At 42.5% G+C, this 17,812-nt stretch overlaps 1 pseudogene; it reads right to left on the reverse strand.

Moving 5' to 3' along the window:
* Nucleotides 1–946: 946 nt before the first annotated feature.
* Nucleotides 947–1,064, reverse strand: LOC124712933 (annotated as a pseudogene).
* Between the last annotated feature and the right edge of the window lie 16,748 nt (nt 1,065–17,812).

Consider the following 17,812-nt stretch of genomic DNA (forward strand, 5'->3'; position numbering starts at 1 on the left):
AATGGCTGTGCGTAGGGAATTAAAAAGAATGGGATACAATAGTAGATCTGCTCCTCGAACGCCACACATTTCTCTGGTCTGTGCTAAGCGATGTTTGATATGCTGAGAAGAGCGACGCTGATGGATAGTGGACGACTGGTAAAGAGTAATGTGGAGTGATCAATTATCCGGTGGAAGGGTTTGGATTTGGCGAATGCTTAGAGTACACATTATCTGTGTCAACAGTGAAGTACGATTGAACCGGTGTTATGGTATAGCTCGTTTTCCGTGGTTAGCGCGTGGTGCCTTATTACGCTGAAGGAAATGCTTAATGCGGAAGGATGTGAACACTTTTACAGTATTGTATACAGCGTAAAGTAGCGGAGAAATATGGAATCGGTGTATGTACCAGCATGACAATGACCTGTCATAAAGAAGCATATGTGAAGGAATGGTTTATGCACAGTAATATTTTGAAAATGGATTGGTCCGCCTAGAGACCCGACTTGAACCCAAATGACTCGCCTGTCGGATGTGTCAGAATGTCGGTTTCGCTCCAGACCTGAATATTCAGCATCAGTACCTCCTCTGGTTAAGTCTCTTGAGGAAGAATGGGCTGCCATTCCGCCTGCACAGTCAGATAGCTGGGTGAAAGTGTCGACAGTAAAGTCGCCTTAAGGACAAAGGGTAGGCGCTCCATAGTATTGCCTACTAATATGTGTCCGGATATTTTGATAAGATACTAAAAACTAAACTAAACTCCTCCCGAACAGGCGATGAAGGCCCAACGGTACCGACCGGCCGCCGTGTCATCCTCACACCATATGCGTCACTGGGTGCGGATATGGAGGGACATGTGGTCAGCACACCGCTCTCCCGGCCGTATGTCAGTTTCCGAGACCGGAGCCGCTACTTCTCAATCAAGTAGCTCCTCAGTTTGCCTCACAAGGGCTGAGTGCACCCCGCTTGCCAACAGCGCCCGGCAGACCGGATGGTCACCCATCCAAGTGCTAGCCCAGCCCGACAGCGCTTAACTTCGGTGATCTGACAGGAACCGGTGTTACCGCTGCGGCAAGGCTGTTGGCTTTGATAAGATACTGTCTACTCGAATTAAGTTCTTTTTGGCAAGAAGTGACTTGTAGACCTTTACCTTACTGGTCTTTCACATCGTAAAAGCTTATATCATTGCCATCTACGCTGCCAGTGCGACCATTTTCTCTTCGTCATCGTCAATAAATTTTAGGTGATAATAGCAAGCCATCCTGTGTGACAGAGAGAGTATTTTGCACGTTAACACTTTTTGCCAGCTGTCAGCCAACGAAACCCTCTGTTTAGAGCTGCAGCATTACCAGTCGACAACGAGACAACATTAGTCCTTGAAAAGTATCTCACTCATGTGATAAAGAGGAACAAACTGAAGACTTATCTACGGATAAGAGGTTCTGGCAAGTAGTGAGAGAAAGATCGCAGAAGACTCAGCCATGAATGACTGCATCAGCGCAGAACTGCACGAGTGACGCAGGAGGAAATACGCTGGCCAAATGTTTGCTTTCGCAGACAAACTCCAGGAGTGCTGGTGCGAACAAAGTAGGCAAATTTACGCAGACTCTGCTATGGAAGGTCAGTTACCAACTGACGAATAACAGTGTACTGCCTGTCCCAGACACATCGCGCCACCCGTTTTTCTCGGAAACGGCATGACAGTGCACTTTAGACAGACATTTGGCAGCGAATTGAATTCTGAACATACGAGTCTCTGCAGTATATTGGGATGTGGAAGAAAACAACTGAACTTTAGAATTGAAATGTGAGGATGGAACGAAGTTTTATGGCGTTAAACATATTATGTAAGAATTTTTTTGGTGATTTAGTAGCTTTATTAAGGCATCAGTGGGATAATCCGCCAGTGTAGCCGCTCATGTTCGCACACAGTTTCCGGGGTCCGGTGAAGCGTGCATATCCCGGATCGGAGGTGTACACATTCCGGTTTTAATCTGCCCACGGTCGCTTGTTAGCTAGGTAGTCAAGCAGAACGAGCAGGCTGCTTTGCTCTCATCCAGACCAAGCTGTGCTCAATCCATGCAGGCTAAATGAGTCTTGCTTGGATGTCTGCCCGTCTTCGCCCTCCACTTCGCTACGCAGCGGTTTATTAAGCACACTTTCAATGTAGTGTTATGAGTAGGGTTCAGAAATCTATGAAAAGTCTTCTTTTACCCGAGTATCACAACAAGAGGTTCAACGAAATATACTCTGAAGAGCCAAAGAAACTGGTACACCTGCCTAAATATCCTATAGGGACCCTGCGAGCATGCAGAAGTGCCGCAACACGTTGTGGCATGGACTTAACTAATGTCTGAAATAGTTCTATAGGGAATCATTCGGGGCTGTCCATAAATCCGAAACAGTACGAGAGCTGAACAGCACGTTGCTAGACGTCCCAGATATGCTCAATAATGTTCATGTCTGGGGAGTTTAGTGGTCAGCGGAAGTGTTTAAACTCTGAAGAGTGTTCCTGGAGCCACTCTGTAGCAATTCTGGATGTGTGGGGTGTCCCATTGACCTGCTGGAATTGGCCAAGTCCCTTCGAACGCACAATGGACATGAATGCATGGAGATGGTCAGAGAGGATGCTTAAGTGCGTATCATCTGTCAGAGTCGTATCTAGACGTATCAGGGGTCCATATCACTCCAACTGCACCGGCCTGAACAGTCCCCTGCTAACATGCATGATCCATGGATTCATGAGCTCGTCTCCATACCCGTACACGTTCATCTGCTCGATACAATTTGAAACGAAACTCTTGCAACCAGGCAACATATTTTCAGTCGTCAACAGTCCTACATCGGTGTTGACGGGCCCATGCGACGTGTAAAGCTTTGTGTCGTACAGTCATCAAGGTTACAAGAGTGGGCCTTCAGCTCCGAAACCGCTTATCGATGATGCTTCGTTGAATGATTCACACGCTGACACTTGATAATGGCCCAGCATTGAAATCTGGAACAATTTGTGAAAGTGTTGCACTTCTGTGACGTTGATCCCGTTCTTGCAGGATCTTCTCCCAGCCGCAGCGATGTCGGTGATTTGACGTTTTACCGGATTCCTATATTCACGGTACACTCGTGAAATGGTCGTACGGAAAAATCCCCACTTCGTCGCTAGCTCGGAGATAATGTGTCCCATCGCTCGTGCGCCGACTATAACACCGCGTTCAACCTCACTTAAATCTTGATAACCTGTCATTGTAGCAGCAGTAACCGATCTAACAACTGCGCCAAACACTTGTTGTCTTAAAATAGGCGTTGCCGACCGCATCGCCGTATTCTGTGTGTTTACGTATCTCTGTGTAGGAGTACGCATGCCTGTACCACTTTCTTTGGTTCTTCAGTGAGTATTCATATTGGGTCGTTGTAGGCTCGAAAACGGCGGATTTTATTTGACCTTTTTCCCCTTTCGGCGTATTTCGGAATTATTCATTTATTTCGGTAAGAATGGTTTTCTTTGCCGCTTCACCTTCTTTCTTCTTTCTACTAGTACTGGCTATTCTCAATTCGAACCATCATCAGGTCACCTCCAGTACATGTTTTGTGTAGTAAGCAGAACCGCCTCTGAAAGTTGAGATCGTTTGCACTTAAGAACCTGAAGATGTCTGTTATACTGCAACACCAAGTAAAGCAAGGTTTCGGAAGTCTGGTTTCTGTTAACTTAAGTGTGTTTTAACCAAATATGAACCCAATTATGCCAGTTTTATTTACTTTTACCAGGATGCGCATTTCGGGTTATCTGAATTCAATGACATGTACGGTAGCAAATTAAGAAGTATGGCAACAATGTGGCTAACCTGTCACGTAGTGTGCTCAAACAGTTAATCATCATTTCCTATTTTTGCGAAGTTATTCAGCGTCTTCATCGAATATTTATATAGAGCAAGTTCAATCTGAAAGTATGATCCGGGAATATGCGTGATATGTTGAATCTGTTTCACGAAAAAAAGGCAATTACGATTTGCTTCTGTTTTTGATAAATAAGCTCGTGCCTTATTGATTACGATCCCTTCGCTCTTAATTTAGTTTATGAATCAATTTGCGGGAGCTTCCCGCGTTAAATTCGATGGAGCTTACACGTGGTTCATTACGAGCAACAATTAACTTACGATCCTTATTGTTACCACGCCTATATTAGACAAAACATAAAAAAATTAGCAGAAGATTTATAATTTTGAGAAAATAACTCATTTTCAATGCGTCTTTTTGTTTCGTGGTGTTTACGAATAACTTGATCGTAGTTTATTAAGTGCATCATCTACTATGTGTCATTGTAATTGTTTCCATCTTATGAAAATTAGTTCTCAATTGCAGAAGAGTTCTCTATTGATCAAAAGCCTCATTATAAAACTTGAGTTCACGAATAAATTCCAAGTTTTGAGCAGCTATGGGTAGCCTTTATCGTCGTTAAATTTACTTCTTCCACAACCTTGTTAAAGTTATCTTATCATTAACCATCTTACCAATTTGCTGATCGTATATATTGGGTTTACTACCGGTATTGAGAAGCACGAAAATATTGAAATAATTCAGAGGGTCTGTTTCTACTATTAAACAGTTAAATGAAAACTGGGGCAAAGAAACTAAAATCTTATGTAAGTTCAAGGACCTTGCCGGGGTAGGATGGATTGCGCACATCAATGACAGAGAAAGCCGATCCGAAGGTGAAACGAGAACGGATGGGTAGCTCCGGAGAGGCCAGACATGTTATCGTAGTTTCAGTGGTAACGGTGTGGATAATTGACTGATCTGGCCCTGTAACACTAGGTAACATGGCCTTTCTGTGCTGGTACTGCTGACGGTTAAAAACCAGCAGAAACTACATACGATTTTTTTTACGTACGTTATGTAGCGCTACTGAACGAATTAATGACGATGGCTTCCCCTTCGGTAAAATATTTCGGAAGAAAAATAGTCACTCATTCGGATCTCCGGGTGGGGACTACTCAGGAGGGTTTCGTTATCAGGAATAACAAAGCTGGTGTTTGTAACCTCCCTGTTAAATTGTTAAAAACTGAATCAGCCGGGGTCGTAATTCTGAAATGACAGTTAGTACGAATGTCGCATAGTAAATATTTCACGTGAAGCACCGTTGCGACCCAGGCAAAGGTCAATTGTGGAGACTAAGCCACTGAATATTAGAAGTAACGTTATTAAAGAATACACCCGACTGACTACACAAAATAAGAGGGCATGCACATTCGCGAGTGAGTGGTTTAAAATAAAAATTAATACTGTAAATGAAATTGGTCATAAGTATAGTTACTTCGGCACACACGCAGTTGTATGCGAACGTACGATCGGGATAGAGGCACGTACATTCTAAGTACTATCATTCCCCGTGGCCTGGGTAAAAAGAATTACGGTTAAAATGCATTTTTTCACTTGAGAAAGAAAATAATCGGACTTCGTAACTAAATGAAAGAAAGATTGCAAGTTCTGAATGTCACGACAAATATGACCTAAATATTGAAATTGACACTAGCGGCCACGAAGGGAAAGAGATGGACACATTCAGGTACCTCTATTGTTGAGCAGCGCCGTCGTGAAGATCGTCGCCTCCATATAAACTCTGCACACAAAATTAAGATAATAATAATCTTCCAGAGTTACAGGAGCTGAGATCCCTGATATTGTAAACGAGAAAATCGTATTGTTTCAGAAGTTGCTTTCATTATTTAGCACAATTTCACTTGACAATACCGAGCAGTTCGTTTATACCTCTAATGTCCAGGACATGACAACAACGAAGGGTAACTGTTACAAAAACTAATAAACGAAAAGCGTAAATCTTCTTTCGGCTGACAGTGTTAAATACTTTTCAAATAAATCTTTGGTATGAGAGTGCAATAATTATCTGTATTTATCAATAAGAAAAGAATTATTAAGCTTCTTTACACATTCCACGGGTCGGGACGTGGAATGTTCGATTCCTTAATCGAGAGGGTAGGCTAGAGAATTTAAAAATGGGTTGGCGTTAGACAGGGTGAGAATTATTGAAATGCGCTGGCATAAAGAAGAGGTCTTCTGGTCAGACCAGTACAGGGTTATCAACACGAAATGAAAGTAGAGATAATGCAGGAATAGATATAACTATGTATAAGAAAATAGGGAAGTGGGTGAGCTACGAAGAATATCATAGTGAACGCATTACTGTCGTCAGACACAAAATCAACACGCACCACAAAATACAGATTCATATGCCAGCTAGTAACACAAGTGTAAACATAATGAAAGAATATATGATAAGAAAAAGGAAATTACTCAGTTACGGGATATGATAATCTAATTGTGCTCGGTGAATGGAACTCGGCGCTATGAAAAGAAAGAGAAGGAAAAATTGTAGCAGAATATGGACTGGGGGAAAAGAAATGGAAGAGGGAGCCGCCTGGTAGAATTTTGCGCAGAGCGGAATTTGTCACTGACACTTGGTTTAACATTAATAAAAGGAGGTATTATACGTAGAAGAGACCGTGATACACTGCAAGGTTTCTGATTAGTTGTATAATGGTAAGACAAAGTTTTCGAAACCACGTTTTAAACTGTGCGCATTTCTAGGGACAGATGTGGACTATAACCATATATTATTGGTTACGAACAACAGATTAAAAGTGAAAATATTGGAAGAACGTATGAATTTAGGGAAATGGGGCCTGCATGAATTGAAAAAATAAAACAGAGTTTATTGAGTTTCAAAGGTACTGTATAGCAACGGTTTTCATAAAAAAGGGTAAGAACAAGAGAAAACGATTAGGCAGCTTTGAGATATGAAATAGTGAAGGCAGCAGAGGATGAAGCAGGTGTAAAGACAAGGACTAACAAAAATTCTAGGGTAATACAGGTGATATTGAATTTAACTGACGAAAGGGAAAAATATAAAAATGCAGCAAATAAAGAAGGCGAAAGGAAATACAAACTTGTAAAAATGAAATTGACAGAAAATGCAGATGACAAGCCAGTACTAAGAAGAAAAGGGAAAACTGAAACAAAGAACACCAACTTAATAATAATACTATAGAAAGAGAAGAGGGTGTAAGTGAAGATGAGTGGCAGACATGATACTACGTGAATGAGTTGAGAGAACACTGAAAGGCCTAAGTCCTAATTAGGCCCGTCGAGTAGACAAAATTCACTTAGAATTATTGAGAACCCTGGGAGAGCCAGCCATGACAGGACTAATCCACCTGCGGTGCGAAATACACTCCTGACAAAGAACGAGAAGCACCCAGAAGGGTCGGAGGAAGCGACGTGAAACTTCACGCGTTGAGAGGGTATGTAATGTTATTTCAGTGTTATATAGAATTCATTTTGCAGTATGAGCCCACTTAGCAGCATGACGTTGCACCTTCTCTGGCCTAGATGCTTGCACTAAGTCGGTCGAGAAGGATGACATAAAACCGTTGCATCCTCTCCTAAGGCAATCTGGTCCACGTCTGTTGTAACTGGACCTTGTTGTCCTGGATGCTGGCACTCGGGGGCGGAGTTGACGGCCGATCTGGTCGCACACACGGTCTGTCGGGGACAGATCAAGGGTACGTGCTGACCACAGGTGTACTTCCACGTCACGCTGACGGTTGAGATAGACGCGAGCGATGTACGGACGAGCGTTGTCCTGTTGGAAAACGGTACTATAGTGTCGCACGAAAGGCTACACAATATGACGTAGGATGTTCTTGACGTACCGTTGTGCCACGAGAGTTCCCTCAATCATTACCAACCGTGACCCGAAGTTATACTCAATGGGTCCCTACACTGTGACACCAGGAGCAGCAGCGGTGCTTCTCCAAAACAATGGATGAATGGGACTCCGCAGGTCATTACAATACACGCATCGGCGATAATGCAGAACCGCGATTCATCATCGATCACAGAGCGTCGATATTCATCAGCAACACATGCTTTCCTGTCATGCCGCCACTCAAAACGCAACCGTTTGTGTTGGTTTAAGAATAGAAGTAATGAGTAGTCAGCTGTAGAAATTTTTATTTAATTAACTTTTTATGTTAGTTTCTAACTGCTTGACGTAAAAGTTTCAATGAAGGCACGTTTATAATCTGTTTCTTACTGTATACTTATTGTTATTAATGTGCTGTTAATTGTGATATAACCCTGCGAATCACTAATTTCTTATTCTATACCCACTTTTGCGGGACTCTATCGTGCAGAGTTTGCTTGACGTTTGCTTTCTGATGTAAGCTTAATTGTATGATCTTCTGAAGATGGAAAATTAATTTGCCGAAACTAGTCAAGAAGTTAAAAAAAATGCTTCAAATGGCTCGAAGCACTATGGGACTTAACATCTGAGGTCATCAGTTTTGTATCCCGCCTGAAAGGCGGCGCGTGGGTATGCTCCTGAAAACTAACAAAGAGGCCGAATGAGAGGAAGCGAGTAGGAGCAGGTGAGGTAAAGCTTTCAGTACTGCAAATAAAGTAAAAGTGGTTGTACTATAGTATAAACATACGCAAACATATTACGTAACTTTAGGTGACGAGCACGTAGGTGTGCAACCAAAGTCCACGTAAGAAAGTCTCAATAGCAAGTTAAGCTACAGCGATGGTTCTCGGCCCTCTGCTCTTCATGAACTGGGGCGAAATTGTAGCGGCGCTCGTTGAGCTCCACAGCGTGGGCTAGAGGGGGCTGTGGTCGGCGAAGATCTTCCGTTCTCGTAGTGCCAACCTACGCTGTGGCATCGGAACTATCGATACCACAATCAGTCCCCTAGACTTAGAACTACTTAAATATACGAGTAACTAACCTAAAGACATCACACACATCCATGCCAGAGGCAGGATTCGAACCTGCGTCCGTAGCAGCAGCGCGGTTCCAGACTGAAGCGCCTAGAACCGCTCGGTCATAACGACCGGCTGAAGTTAACTTAATAAAAATTTGTACGGGTGGTGACTGATTATTTCTTTTCTTAAAAATTGTTTCGTAGCTGCTGATTGACAGTCGTGAATAAAACGTTTGTGTTGAGGTTTCAGCAGGCTACACACGAGACGGTAATTCACAAGTCCGGCTGCTGTAAGCCGACGACGGTGTTGGTGCGGGAGGACGTATAATGTTGAAGGGCGTTCGTTCCTTGTTGTCGGATGCCTGGCGCGGATGTGAAGGGTTACGACGTGTTTCATGCGATCCTCTCTGGTGATGGGCAGACGTGGTCCGCCGCAACCTTGAAAAGTATTCCTGCCCTCACGTTCCGACGCAGTCGACCGTCATTGTCACATCCGAATGCCCAAGAAATATGGATATTACACGATTCTATCAGTCATCCAAGAGGGCCCTTCAGAGGTCTTTATACGCTGGTAAAGCTGTATAACGTGAGTACGCGGCATTTACGTGTCCTACACAACGATCGGTATGGCGTGGGAGAACACTAAACACGACAAACGCTAATGCACTCTGATGAGCATACTGCCTGTCACAGAGAATTGCAACTCTTATCATTTGCTTTTCGGTCCATAGTGTGCACGTGTAAGAAGTTTCATTCATATCTGACCGTGTCCTCCGGCTGCTTCACTATTTTTGTCAGGTTTATGTTTACGAGGACTATTCGTAATATAAATTACGATCGGTCGCGAATAATGGAAACCACTGTGCAAATCAAAAAATTTTTACTCGCAACAATTAGTTTCACCTTCCAGCCACTTCTGTACATAGTCACCGCTCCGACTTAGACATCTGTCGTAACATTGTACCAACTTTAAAACACCCTCGTCATAGAAGGCGGCAGGCTGTTTTTTCCGCCAGTTCTCTACACTGATCTTCAGCTCATTGTCTGTGTCAAAACGTTGCCAGTAGTTCATGTGGGCAGAGATGAAACTCAGAGAGCCAATTACGGGTAGTATTGTGCGTGACCAAACACTTCCCCCTAAGTATCTTCATTGCCACTGCCGAAGTGCGGTCGAGAATTGTAAGGAAGAAGGAACGATATGACAGTTATGTTATGTGGGCTGCATGACATCAGGCGAACTATGAGACCAGCACCCTCATACTTGGCTGTAGACACGGCTTTCTACACATCTTTATGCCCTCACCAAGCGCTTAGAATTGAAAAGAGCGACGTGATGCGATCGATGGGGACATACTAGAGATACTGCCCAACACATATGTGCAAAGCTTCATTGCATTTTCGCAGTGGTTTCCATTTCGTCGCCGATGGAAACTTTCTTTCCGAATAGCCCACATTGAGAGACAGGAGAGGCAGGTGGGCAGGATTGTGATAATTACCGACCATCAGTTTTATAATTTATGGTTGCAAAATATTGACACTAATTATTTACAGAAGAAGAAGCCGACCTCAGGGAAGACAGGTTTGGCTTTTGGGGAAAAGCAGTAGCACGCAAGGCGCTAATGGCACAAGGTCTTATCTTAGAAGGAAGGTTCAAAAAGGGCCAACCTACGTTTATAGCATATGTCGACAAGGAGAAAGATTTTCACAATACATGTTGTTTTCTCTGGTTTTCGGCCTCTTTTTCCACAGTTGCAGATATACTAGGTGTGTAGTTTAAACGCTGTCTTTTGTAACTGTGATGAAAGTGTTATTAAGACCAAACCCGGTTAGGTAATATGGACGGAAAAAAGAAAATGTCTAGTGAACGTGTTTTTCAAATGCTTACCTGAAGAGCTATGACTAGCTGTTTAGTAGAAGAGATGTGTTTTACAGTTGCGAAATGAACAAGTGGTCATAGCTCTTAGGGAATGTAGATTGTAGCCCATGTTTAGTAGATTTTTTCTGTTCATCCATACCAGCACCTCTCAAAAGATTGAAAGCATGACTTTACAGTAGAAGAGATTTGTTTCGCAGTATCGAAGATGAAGAAGTGCTCATAACAAGGTACCTGTAAGCACTTTAGAGCCCCTGTATACAAGAATTTTTTTGTTTCGAAAGATCGATCTCGTTATCTCACTGGACATTGATCATTCCTCCTGGGACACACTGTAAATGTGGTATCATAGCTGACACTTACATGAATCTCTTGGGAAAAAGTTCCTCGACGGCCTGGCCAGGAGAAAACACCACATTGGAGGATTTATGATGTTGTTACGCTATCGCTACAGAAAAGAGATACCCAGGGAGAAGTACACGCATTCCATCTGCCCCACAACCAAAAATATTCCACATAGTCGGAGGCTCCTCTATTGTAAACGGCATTTTCAGATTGCACAAGAGTGGCAAGGGCGTTCAGGATCTGCGTGAAGGTTAACCTTTAGCAGAAGATTACAGACCCGTCTCGCTGTCAAAGGGCTGGAGGAAGAGGGGCAGTGAGGTCGAGTTACAGTTAGCAAAAAAGAGTAACCGTCAATGACGTAGCTCGTTCTCATGGTGATGCTTTGACATATGAACTTCTCTTGTGGTGAGTCGCCTGTGTCGAAGCTGCACCACCAAGGCTCTATAGGTTCCCGAAAATTCACAAACAATAAATTTCTCTACGGCCTATTGTAAGCAATATAGTCGTCTGTAAGCACCAGCTGATCAAATACTTAACGGCGGTATTAAGCTCCAATTTCGGAACATATCATCACCAATTCATAAACTTGGTACATTTCATTCAACGGCTGCAGGTACAAGGCCTTAGTAACCAAGACTAGAGTGTGGCTTGCTGATTCCCTCAAATTAATCAGGGAGAAATTAACCCCACAATGACTAATCTCTTCGACTTCGTCCTCACATCAACATTCTCTGACGTCAATGGCGACTATTCCGACCAAACAGACGGCATGGCCACGGGGTGCCCTCTGTCATCAACTGTCGCAAACGTATTCATGGAGGAGCTGGAAGAGAAAGCTCTGGAAAATGCTGCACAGAAATCCATATGCGTTTTCCTATAAGCTGATGGCACATTTGTGGTGCGGCCGCACGGGAATGAAAGGCTTCAGGAGTTTCTCCGACATCTGAACTGTCTGCACCCCAGCATCAAATTCGCTATGTCGGTGGAACAGCATGCGATCTCCGCATTTTGGACGTTCTGCTCAAGTGCAAAGCAGAGGCCACTATGGGACATCATCCTGTTTACAGGAAAGCTAGTGACACTCATTTTTATCTCCACGCCTCCAGCTGCCATCATCCTTCACAACATAAGTGTGTGTTACGTACACCAGTCCATAGGGCCCGTGCCGTGTCAACACAAGAGAGCCGATTCAGGGAACACAACTACCTAAGAACATATTCAAGAAGATCAGACACGGTGGGAAAAAAATCCAACGTGTTCTCAGGCAGAAGGTACAGCCGTAGAAAACAGAGCACGACGAGTGTGTGCCTGTCGTCGTCAACTCAAACATAGTATCGTACGAAGGGTATTTATACAAGAAGTGCGTAGTGTTAATAGGAAAAGCCACTGACATGGACGATTAAGAAACTAGATCTACATCTACATCCCAGCAAACCACTGTGTAATTAATGGCAAGGAGTACTTCCCATTGTACCAGTTATTAGGGCTTTTCCCCCCATTTATGTATGTAGCTCAAGAAGAATGATTGGCTAAATGCCATTATGAACAATGTAATTCCACTCGTCTTGTCATCGCCACCCCTACGGGAGCTGGAAACGTAGGGAGTTGTGATTTACTCCTCGACTCGTTAGTTAGAGTTAGTTCTTGGAACTTTGCAAGAAGGCTTTTGTGGGTTAGTTTGAGCCTATGTTCAAGCGTTTGGCAGTTCACTCTCTTCAGCATCTCCTCTACGTTCAAATCTGTGACCATTCATGCTGCTCTTCTCCGTACACGTTAAATATTCCCTCTTAGTGCAGGTCCCACACAGTATTGTAAGATGACTCGTACGAGTACATTATAAGCAATCTACTTGATTGCATTTCCATGGCATTATGACCAAAATTCACCCTCTGGCAGAAAGAATATATCCACAAGCAAAGAAAATCATTCCTGGTGAAGAGCTTCCTCAGTCTGAGACATGTATCCTTTGATACCGAAGGACCAGAAATTGCTCGTGTTTTAGGAAGAATAAGAAGCAACAGTGTGTCAACTTCACATCTTTTACATGCCAGTCAATGCTAATCAACAGATAAAAGTTAATATTAATGTTTTGGCTGATTACCTGAAAAGTAAATGGCCAGATTCGCAACAAATACAGGAAGAAGAAAATTCATATGCATGTACTTTACGGTGTGGTTGCTTACCTACCGGCAATAGAAAAATGTTTCTCACAATTTTTTCCCCTTACACATTGTCGCTAAGAAGGTGGACCTCAAAGAATGATAATTTGGCATCGGAGTAATTACAAACGATTCGTATGTTCACTCATTAGTGCAGCGAGTATTTAAATTAGAATATTAAAGGAGGAGCGTTAGACTGTAAGCCCAGGCTTTTTTATCTACTAATTGTATTCTGCTTGTTATGGTATTTGATTTCTTAATTTCTTATACAATGAGGTGACAAAAGTAATGGAATAGCAATATGCACATATACTGATGGTGGTAATATCGTGTACGCAAGTTATAAAAGCCAATTGCTATGGCGGAGTTGTCATTTCCACTCGGGTGATTCGTGTGAAAAGATTTCCGACGTGACTGTGGCTGTACAACCGGAATTAACAGACTTTGAACGCGGAGTAGTAGTTGGAGCAAGATACATGGAACATTCCATTTCGGAAATCTTTAAGGAATTCAATATTCAGACATCCACAGTGACGACAATACCGAATTTCAAGCAATAACTCTCACCACAGGCAACGCTGTGGACGGCGGCATTCACTTAACGACCAAGAGCAGAGGCGTTGCGTGGAGTTGTGATTGCAGTATGACTTAAGAAATGGCTGCAGAAATCAGTGTGGTACTTAACACGAACATATACATAATGACAGTGTGATGAAATCTAACGTCAGTGAGCAGCAGATGACCGATGCGAGTGTCTTTGCTAACAGCACGACATCGCCTGCAGTTCCTCTCCCGGGCTTGTGACGACGTCAGTTTGATCCTAGACGATTGGAAAACCGTGGCCTGGTCAGATGAGTCCCGATTTCAGTTGGTAAGAGCCGATGGTGGGGTTCGAATGTGCGCAGACGTCACGAAGCCAGTGGACCCAAGTTACCGAGAAGCACTGTGGAAGATAGTGGTGGCTCCATAATGGTGTGGGCTGTGCTTACATGGAATGGGCAGGGTCCTAAAGGGCTATGTTCGGAAACTTCGAGACCAAACAATGATTGAATTTTCAAGGACGACAAGGCGTCATGTTACCAGGCCACAGTTATTCGCGACTGGTCTGAAGAACTTTTTGACGATCGTAGCGAATGAGTCCCATCGACCATTTATGGGACATAATCGAGAGGTCAGCTCGTCAAGAAAATCCCGCCCCAACAACACTTTTGCAGTTATGGACAGCTATAGAGGCACCATGTCTCAACTTTTCTCCAGTGGACTTCCAACGACTTGTTGAGTACGTGTCACGTCGACCTGCAGCACTGCGCCAGGCAAAAGGAGGTCCGACACGTTATTTGGAAGGTATCCCATGACTTTTGTCACTTCAGCGTACAGCAATTGCAACAGATCTTACAGAAAATATACGCCATTAGTTAACAGTAATACAGAAACGGTACTTGACTTTTAAAAGGTGAGTTTTCTAGTTTTACTTTTCCATTTTGACTCTGTTCTCTGAAATATTTACCCTACACACAACGAAATGAAATCTAAATAAAATAAGGGTATGCCTTTATTGGCCAGAAGACCCTATCTGGGATGTTCGGCCGGCTGGTGCAAGTCTTTCTACTTGACGCCACCTCGGCGACTTTCCGAAGATGAAATTATGAGAACAACACACATATACAATCCTGAGTGAAGAAAATCCCCGAGCCACCGGGGAATCGAACCCTGGGTCCTGTGATCTGGACTCAGCGACGCTAGCCACAAGATGATGAGCTGATGACTTTATCACAATTAATTGTTTTGCTTGAAAATAATAACAATTATACACAATTACTTGTTATTATTTTAAAAAACCGTTATTAGTCTTGGTAGTTGGCGTAGAGCTACGCGTAGTGCAATGTGTGCCGCAGTTGTTCGGCTAATGGCAAGCGTTGGTAATTTTGAAATAGTTAGTTGGAATTAATTGTATTTAAATCGTCACCGAATCTGCAGGTCGTAATAAGCCTCACAATGAACCGTCAATAAAAACCATACCACGTAAAAATTCTATTTAAGAACAAAGCAGAAATGTCCGTATTGATAACTGACATGAACGTCAATGATTACTTAATTTTAGTCTCACCATATGATGACGACATTTATTTTCTCTTGATAATTAGGTCCCTCAATACATGAATGGGTTTAGACAAATGGCGTTTTCAGCGTCTACATAAAGTTCACGTCCTTCTACAATCATCTCCAGATCAGAGTATCTTTTAGATTCCGTTTTCTTTCATCCTAATTTCGGAATATTTGAGTGGAGGCAGAGAGAACAGTATGTGACCGGCGCTTAACACCGCCACCTCTGACACAATAAACATTGCGGCATGCACCTAAAATCGTAATGCTGGTATGATGTATTATGTCTCTTACCAAGCACTACACCCATCTCTACTTCTCTATCAATTGTCAGTATTGCTTCCCTCTTCTTGAATTACGCCCCATCCCCCAACTTAAAATAAAAACAGCTAAAAAAAAAAAAACACTACTGCACTTAATTCCTGTTTTGTCTATTCTTTAACTGTATGACACGTATGATTTAAGAAACAGTGTATACTACGGTATTATTGCACACATAAAAATTGAAAATTGAAAAATACACGTAGACCTACAGCAGATTTGTCAACCTGAACTATTCTAAGGCTGAACTCTACCTACTGGATTAACTCAGCAGCGCTTCTGTACTGTACTGAATGAAGGTACTCTCGCCTATATATCATTACAGTGCTGCCACATTGCCACTCTTCGACGTCCATATTCTACCGAAAATATGCAGGGGATGAAATTTTGTAACAGACACTTTCGTTAAATAACTTCTTTTCTGCTAGGCTCGCACCTTGCATAAGTTCAAAATATGATACTTTCTTTATACTTTTGACAAAATTAGCTCTAATTTTTATTTCTTGTTGTTTACATAGTTTCACGTCAAGGTTGTGTCGGCGTATGTGCCATTTTCAATTGTTCCCGTTGACATTATATTTATGTATCACTTCATTCTACGTTTGTGTAAACGTATTATGAGTTTTTATTTTATACTTACATTTACATGTGCAAGGTCAATATTTACCTCTAATACAAATTTCGTGCTATTTTTTGACCCTTGTAAAATGACAGATCGTTCCAACAACGCTTTAAGTTTACAAGTAGATTATGTCTTAGATAGACATACTCTTTCGCTGGAGATATTGAAACGTCCCCTTTGAAAACTTATGTACGACTGTGCTTAAACTGTCACACAATATTTTTAGCGCAACGCAATCTGACTTTCAATAATCCCTACAAAAGAGTGGCCCTGAGTAACATTAACCTATACCTTTCACAAATCACTTACCTCACAAAAATCTTTGTTACTCGAACTACTGCTATACAGCGAGCACCACTACTGCCAGCTAAATAAAAGATTCAAACTACGGAAGGCACTAACTACTGATAGGCATAGTTAGCAAATGAAAGATTTTAATAGAGAACAAACAATGTATTCACCTTAACAGTGTTGAAAAATCATAATATACATAGCAGTTCATGCTATCCAGTATTAGAAATTTCAAAACTCCGCCATCTCTCTCCCCATATCCACCACTGCTGGCGTCTCACCTCCAACTGCGCAACGCTACGCGCTGTTCACATCCAGCTGCCCAACACTACAATGGCAGACAACAATGCAAACTAGCCACAGACTGCACACAGCACAGCCAGTGATTTTCATATAGAGCGCTACGTTGCCAATGAGAAAACATAAACAGCCTACTTACATAGCCCCCATGCTCCCCACAAAAAATTTTAAAAATTGTTCTGGGCAGTGGCCAATACAGATTTGAAAAAATTTTTCATAATTACAATAACAAAGAAATCAAATGCACACACTTATTGATACAATGTTGGTCAAAAGCTAAAATTTTCTCACAGTCAATAAAGACAGTCCTGATCCTTCATCACAGTAAAATAGCAGTGTTTTTCTCAAAGTCTGAGCAGTAGAAGAAAATGCACAAGGAAGTAGTGGATTTCCATGCAGTCTTGAAGAAGTAGTGTTGTCCTTCCAACGAAAAGACAGTGCTGACTCTTGACATGCAGACAGGTAATGGGCCACAACAGAGCAAACCCACTGCAGAGTCAGTCGAAGTTTTGAAGAATATTGGTAGGTAGGTCATCACAGATTAGACCCACTGTAGTCCTGGTAGAGAGTATGGTATTGGTGGGCCACCAGAGGTGCAGACCCACTGCAGTCCTTGTAGAGATTACAGTATTGGTGGGCCACCAGACCCACTGCAGTCCTTGTAGAAATAATGGTATTGATGGATCATCAAAGGTGTAGACCCACTGTAGTCTTTGTAGAGATGGCCAGCAGCCATCTGCTGCGACTGTGCAGGTGCACAATCACCATCGAAGAGTCTTGCGGAGAATATAGCAAGTCCATAAACCACCACTTGTCCACTCACAAAAAATTTGTTTTAAATGTCTTTAGAACCAGCAATGCTGTTATCCAGTCCCTTGCTGACTTATTGACATACGTGCAAACACTAACAGTCCCAACTTCTCACATACTGTGCGTATATTATGACCAACAGAAACGTGTGCAGTGAAATGGAACTCACAAGTTAATAGTATGATGAACTGGTGTCAATTACAATTTTATAACATAAGAATACAATTACAAAGGA

Source organism: Schistocerca piceifrons, chromosome 8 (assembly GCF_021461385.2).
Source record: "Schistocerca piceifrons isolate TAMUIC-IGC-003096 chromosome 8, iqSchPice1.1, whole genome shotgun sequence".
Taxonomy (NCBI): domain Eukaryota; kingdom Metazoa; phylum Arthropoda; class Insecta; order Orthoptera; family Acrididae; genus Schistocerca; species Schistocerca piceifrons.